This window comes from Elgaria multicarinata, chromosome 6 (assembly GCF_023053635.1).
Source record: "Elgaria multicarinata webbii isolate HBS135686 ecotype San Diego chromosome 6, rElgMul1.1.pri, whole genome shotgun sequence".
In the NCBI taxonomy this organism is placed as follows: domain Eukaryota; kingdom Metazoa; phylum Chordata; class Lepidosauria; order Squamata; family Anguidae; genus Elgaria; species Elgaria multicarinata.
This window is the reverse complement of record NC_086176.1, coordinates 100,623,810-100,631,522: the sequence shown is the minus strand read 5'-3', so window position 1 is coordinate 100,631,522 and position 7,713 is coordinate 100,623,810. Positions and strand designations below refer to the sequence as shown.

Sequence of the window (7,713 nt, the reverse complement as noted above, 5' to 3'; positions counted from 1 at the left end):
TGAACCAAACTCACCAGAGGCACTTGACAAGGTGGGGCAAATATAGAAAGCTCCAAAAGTTGCCCCGAAACCACGTTCAGATACCCGTTCCTGGCAAAAACGCGTATTGTGCAAAAACGGCCGTAACAACAGCTTCCCAATGAGATAAGTGAACCAAACTCACCAGATGCACTTGACAAGGTGGGGCAAATATAGAAAGCTCCAAAAGTTGCCCCAAAACCACGTTCAGATACCCGTTCCAGGCAAAAACGCGTATTGCGCAAAACGGCCGTAACGGCAGCTTCCCAATGAGATAAGTGAGCCAAACTCACCATATGCACATGACAAGGTGGGACAAATAAAGAAAACTCCAAAAGTTGCCTCAAAACCACGTTCAGATACCCGTTCCGGGCAAAAACGCGTATTGCACAAAAACGGCCGTAACGGCAGCTTCCCAATGAGGTAAGTGAACCAAACTCACCAGACGCACTTGACAAGGTGGGGCAAATATAGAAAGCTCCAAAAGTTGCCCCGAAACCACGTTCAGATACCCGTTCCGGGCAAAAACGCGTATTGCGCAAAATGGGCCGTAACGGCAGCTTCCCACTGAAGTAAGTGAACCAAACTCACCAGATTCACATAACTAGGTGGGGCAAATATAGAAAGCTCCAAAAGTTGCCCCGAAACCACATTCAGATACCCGTTCCGGGCAAAAACGCGTATTGCGCAAAATGGGCCGTAACGGCAGCTTCCCACTGAAGTAAGTGAACCAAACTCACCAGATTCACATAACTAGGTGGGGCAAATATAGAAAGCTCCAAAAGTTGCCCCGAAACCACATTCAGATACCCGTTCCGGGCAAAAACGCGTATTGCGCAAAACGGGCCGTAACGGCAGCTTCCCAATGAGGTAAGTGAACCAAACTCACCAGATGCACATGACAAGGTGAGACAAATATAGAAAGCTCCAAAAGGTGCCCCTAAACCACGTTCAGATACCCGTTCCGGGCAAAAACGCGTATTGCGCAAAATGGGCCGTAACGGCAGCTTCCCAATGAGGAAAGTCAACCAAACTCACCAGATGCACATGACAAGGTGGGACAAATATAGAAAGCTCCAAAAGTTGCCCCGAAACCACATTCAGATACCCGTTCCGGGCAAAAACGCGTATTGCGCAAAAACGGCCGTAACGGCAGCTTCCCAATGAGGTAAGTCAACCAAACTCACCAGATGCACATGACAAGGTGGGACAAATATAGAAAGCTCCAAAAGTTGCCTCAAAACCACGTTCAGATACCCGTTCCGGGCAAAAACGCGTATTGCGCAAAAACGGCCGTAACGGCAGCTTCCCAATGAGGTAAGTCAACCAAACTCACCAGATGCACATGACAAGGTGGGACAAATATAGAAAGCTCCAAAAGTTGCCCCGAAACCACGTTCAGATACCCATTCCGGGCAAAAACGCGTATTGTGCAAAAACGGCCGTAACGGCAGCTTCCCAATGAGATAAGTGAGCCAAACTCACCAGATGCACATGACAAGGTGGGACAAATATAGAAAGCTCCAAAAGTTGCCCCAAAACCACGTTCAGATACCCGTTCCGGGCAAAAATGCGTATTGCGCAAAACGGGCCGTAACGGCAGCTTCCCAATGAGGTAAGTCAACCAAACTCACCATACGCACATTAATAGGTGGGACGCGTTTTTGCCCGGAACGGGTATCTGAACGTGGTTTCGGGGCAACTTTTGGAGCTTTCTATATTTGCCCCACCTAGTTATGTGAATCTGGTGAGTTTGGTTCACTTACTTCAGTGGGAAGCTGCCGTTACGGCCCATTTTGCGCAATACGCGTTTTTGCCCGGAACGGGTATCTGAACGTGGTTTCGGGGCAACTTTTGGAGCTTTCTATATTTGCCCCACCTTGTCAAGTGCATCTGGTGAGTTTGGTTCACTTACCTCATTGGGAAGCTGCCGTTACGGCCCATTTTGCGCAATACACTTTTTTGCCCGGAACGGGTATCTGAACGTGGTTTGGGGGCAACTTTTGGAGCTTTCTATATTTGTCCCACATAGTTATGTGCATCTGGTGAGTTTGGTTGACTTTCCTCATTGGGAAGCTGCCGTTACGGCCCGTTTTGCGCAATATGCGTTTTTGCCCGGAACGGGTATCTGAACGTGGTTTCGGGGCAACTTTTGTGTCTTATTGCGTCCCTGCCATGGAGGTATGCATGACTGGTGAGTTTGGTTGATATCGCTTGTTCAGTAGTGGCCGTTCCGGCCATCCCATTCTGTTCCGGACGTCGTTTTGGGAGTTTTGGGGTTAATAGTGATATAATATTGGTATGGTTTTAGTCCTAAAATATTGTTCTCAAGTGTTGCTAACACATGCCACTGTTTTTGGTATGGTTTTTTTAATATAATGGGGCTGTTCCGGCCTGTTCCGTTCCGTTCCGGCTTTTACACCGTCCCCAAAATGCTCATGTAGCTGAGAGAAGAAAGTTAAGGGGGGGAAGGATTCCCTGAGTTAACTGTGTCTAGTGCCAACAGGTACAGGTTGATCCCAAAAAACATCACCATTGCCAAGAAAGCATAGTCCAATTCCTGAGCCCTGATGATTGAGCAAAAGGGAGGGCAGGATGCCAAAGGCACTGATAAGTCAGCTGTCCCACAGCACAGGCAATCTCAAAGGCCACCTCACCCAGAATGCCTCACTACGAGGAAGGACCCCTCAGAGTGAAGTGTTTGTTCTGCTGCTGTCAGGCCTGCTGTCTGGAAAGCCAGGCTGGCCACTTTTCTGCCACAGAATGTCTGGTGTATCAGGGAAGCAGATGGTGGAGCTTCCCAGAGCCCTGTCCTGCCTCATGCCTAGCAGGTGGTGCTCCAAAGAGCCTTGCCAGACATTTCCCAGCAGGAAAGTGACCACCATAGCAGTCTTCCTTAATCTGGCGTCCTCCAGATGCTTTGGATGGGGGGAGGGAAATGGATCCATGGTGCAAAAACACAGATCCGAGGCATGGATCCTCATGCATTTTACAAGCAGAATACCCCAAAACACCATTACATCACAACGCCCATATGCTTTCACAGTTGGAAGCATGAAAATCATGGATCTACTATTTATTGGTGCCAGCACAGCATAAAAACGTGGATCCAAAGCGTGGATCCTCATGATTTACACGGAAAATCCCCCAAAGCACCATCAAATTTCATGGCACTTCTGCCTCCATGGAATGAACCATAAATATCATGGATCTGGCATACGTGAGGGATTTTCTGTATAAAAATGATGAGGATCCATGAGGATCCATGCCTCAGATCTATGGTTTCCACCATGCTTGCGCCAACAAGTGACAAGGCTGTGTTTTTCATGGTTCAGACCATGGAGGCAGATGGGATCTGGAATTTGATTATGGTTTAGGGGGTGTTCCCTTTAAAAATCATGTAAAATCATGAGATTCCATGCCTCGGATCCATATTTTTACACCATAGCAGCACCTATGAATTCCTGATCCATGATTTTTATGGTTCAGTCCATGGAGGCAAATGTGCCCTGTGATTAGATTGTAGTTTGCGGTATTTTGCTTGTAAGAACCATGAGAATCCATACCTCAGATCTACGGATTTTGCGCCTTGACGGTACCGAGTGATAAATCCATGCTTTTCATAGTTGTGTCTGTGAAAACAGTTATGCTCTGTGATGTGATGGTGATTTGGGGTATTTTCTTTTAAAAATCATGAGGATCTCTGTCTTGGATCCATGCTTTTATGCTGTGAAGGCACCCATGAGTGGTGGATCCAGATTTTTATGGTTCAGTCCATGGAGGCAGATGTGCTCTGTGATATGACCGTGATTTGGGGGTTGAGCCCTTTAAAAATCATATGAAATTGTGAGGATCCATTTTTTTTATTTCATGGATCTGACTTTTACCCAGTCTCTTTGTTTGGGAAGAGGAAGATGCCACCCTTGAATCCTGGACATGGATGAGGATGTAGGGTCTTCCACATCTTCAACACTGCTTTCTTTCCTGTGTCCTCATTCATTTTCTTTACGGTAATTCCAGAACAATGACTTGGCTGCGCCATTGTCAAAGTCCAGATTCAAAACAATCCTCTAAAGGCGGGGGGGGGGGGCAACTTGAGGCCCTCCAGATGTTTTGGCCCTCACCATGGGAATTGTAGCTAAAACAACTAGAGGGCCACAAGTTGTCCACCCCAGCTCTAGAGGAAGACCAAAGATAGGCCAAGTATAATCGTCAAGAAATGACGAAAGAGTTCTGTAATTGTTGTGTGGGATCGTATTGATTGGTTTGCAGGAAGAGGAGGAAGCTTGTGAGTGAATGGGCTAAAAAGCATACATTGCCTCCTTGCCATATAATTTAGGGCACAATTCTATGCATGCTTAGACAGAAAAAAGTCCTATAACTCCCAGCATGGGACATGCTGGGATGTAGGACTTTTTCTTCTGTCTAAACATGCAGAGGATTGTACCCTTACTAACAGAAAAACAAAACTTCCACATTTTGCTCAAGAAATAGTTTAATATATTTTGTTGGATGACAACAGAAAAGCCCCACACACCTCAACTAACAAAAAAGAAAAAGGCAGTGAAAATAATGGACACGTCTGTGAGAGAAAGGTACATGACATAGTAACAATGTTGATTAGGAAGGTGAAACCAGTGGTAGACATTATTTAAAATAGCAATAACTTAACCAACTCAAACTTACTTTTCCCCACTTAACTTTCGACTAAACATTTTCCCCAGACACAGTTAACGAACAATAAAAGATTCCTGAGCTTTTAATTTTATACCAGTATTGTCCAAACAATATATTAAATGCAGATTATTTTTAAACCTCTGTCCTATATCATTTAGCCCATAAAACTGGGGATCAAGAAATTCACAAAAATGAAAGTAAAACTCTATGTGATCTGGAATACTTCTAATGTTGTGAAATAGAAATCAGATCTATTACTAAACAAAAAATGCCTCAATTAAACCAACCATTGTAAAACTGAGTAGACTAGTGGAGTGTAAGTTTGAACAAACGGCCAGAATTATGTCTCTTTCTTCAGATAAAATAGATGGCTAAAGTGCGTGTGATTCTGTACATTTAAATGGATTAATAAATGTGGCTTTTTAGACAATACCTTAAGCAATATTCTGCTAAGAAACCAACTATAATTTGTGTGTGTGTGTTGCAAGAAATTCTAGGCAAACATAAGACTTTAACTTCCATCCATAATATTTACTGCTCACTTTAACTAGAAGTAGTATTTAATATAATAAAGGTGCAACTGAAATGCAAAAGTGAGCAAGAAAAAGCTACAAAACATGCAGTCAGATTCCAGATGCACATGACAGGATATTTCTTAGCAATAAATATCATCAAACAGGATTGGCAGGCTGCTGATAATTGTAGAAATGTACAACACTTTTTGCAATGCTGGAATGAGGTGGGGTGGCGGAGAATTAGAATGCCAGCCAGAAATATATAACATCAGAACTCAGGGTTTTCCATTTCCTACTAAATGAAGATAAACTGAATCAAAACCCACACAGACCCTGTTCAGACGAAACACTACACCATAGTGTTTAGCCACCATAGTGGCTAAACAGTTTGAGCTGAACGTTACGGCTTAGCATGTTTTATGAACTATGACTTAGCGTGTTGTGTGAACCATTCATAACTATGGTGATTACATAATCACGGTTTAAACACTTTCACTAACCATGTTCTGTAAAAAAAAGCGAGCAGCCTAACTATGACTTAGCATGTGGTCTGAACAGGCCCACAATAACAAAATGGCTTTTAGGCTGGCTAAGGGATTATAGGAATTTCACTTCAACAAATCTGGAGGACACCAGGTTGGGGAACTCCTGGTCTAAACAGGCTGTGATCAACCTATTATTATTATTATTATTATTATTATTATTATTATTATTATTATTATTATTATTTCTTAGTTGCCTTTCTCCTAAAAAAAGACTTGGCGACCTACAACAGAATTATTAAAACATACAAAATATAAAATAGCTGAAAACAATTTGAAATAAAAATACCAAGCATAATAAAGTACAGCTCACCAACCAGTCTTACAGGGTCATCGATAAGCTTTGGAATGCAAAACAAAAGAATTGCCAATAACTTAACAAGCCTGTGAATGCTTGTGAACTATCTTTTGCTTGATGCTTACCCATTCTTCAGACCTGTAATAATGCCTGCTGATTAAATTTCTTTCCTAGTAAATATCATAAGAACTTAAGAAGTGCCATGCTGGTTCAGACCAAGGGTCCATCTAGTCCAGCACTCTGTTCACACAGTGGCCAACCAGCCATCGGCCAGGGATGAACAAGCTGGACATGGTGCAACAGCACCCTCCCAACCATGTTCCCCAGCAACTGGTGCACACAGGATTATTGCCTCGAATACTGGAGATAGCACACAACCACCAGGGCTAGTATCCATTGATAGCCTTTGCCTCCAGGAATTTATCCAACCTCCTTTTAAAGCCATCCAGATTGGTGGCCATCACTACATCTTGTGGTAGTGAGTTCCATAATTTAACTTTACGCTGTGTGAAGAAGTACTTCCTTTTATTTGTCCTGGATCTTCCACCAATCAGTTTCATAGGATGACCCTGGGTTCTAGTATTTTGAGAGACGGAGAAAAATGTCTCCCTATCCACATTTTACATACCATGCATAATTTTGTACACCTCTGTCATGTCTCCCCTTAGCCTCCTTTTTTCCAAGCTAAACAATCCCAGTTGATGTAACCTTCCCTCATAGGGGAGATGGAAAGATTCTTTGTGAAGCCTGCTTTGTACTTTGATCATTTTCATGTGACGCTAAAAAGCGCCTTTGCAAACATCCTACCTGGATTTGGGAGGATGGGGGGAAGCAGAGGTTCCTGATTCCATGGAGAAAGCCCTCCATGCATTTGGACCTTATAATACAGTCTTCCCTAACTTGGCACCCTCCAGATGTGTTGGACTACAACCCCCATCACCTCAGTCAATCTGGCTGGGAATAATGGGATTTGTATTCCAACACAGGCAGTTATAATACATTTAATGGAAGTAATGAATACACATTCCCCCTCCCCCTCCATGTATTTGAATAATGTCTGAAAAGGGGGAAAACCTATGCAAATAGGTCATCAATGATATACGGAAACTATTTACTTGCTAAAATACGCCTCTGTCCCTCAGCCATATATCAAAGCAATTTGTGAAAGAATTTGTGCTTCTTTCAAAATAATGGGCAATTTGTCATTGACATATCATTCGGCTTTTAGAGGGGAAAGAAAACATGAGGTAGTATGATTTGTCTGGAGAAAAACAACAACAAATTCATGCCATCACACTTGCCTGATCGTAACACAATTTTATGGCTTTACGGCAGACATTTCGTCAGCTGGGTTAGGCTACTTTGGTTTTCCTGCACAACACTCACACGTTACCTCTGTTCAGTGAAAAGTGACCACTTTCAACCACATTTGCTAGTCAGATGTAAGTCCCGCTGAATTCCATGGGATTTACTTTGCAGAATGTTTTAGAAGCCACTACAGAAAAGGCTGCAAATTGTTTTTTAATAAGTGGTCGTTACTGAGAATTACTGACACATATAAATGACACTAAAACACTGTTGCGCACAGGTAGTTTAGCTGCACAAAGCGTGTCAACAAATTGAAGGTAGATTATCTTACTTCAAGTTCAACATGAGTCTGCTG

At 43.1% G+C, this 7,713-nt stretch overlaps 1 protein-coding gene across 1 annotated transcript in view; it reads left to right on the top strand.

Moving 5' to 3' along the window:
- Positions 1–7,713, top strand: part of RAI14 (retinoic acid induced 14) — a 269,841-nt gene that overhangs the window by 214,316 nt on the left and 47,812 nt on the right. The gene's annotated exons all lie outside the window — the stretch shown is intronic.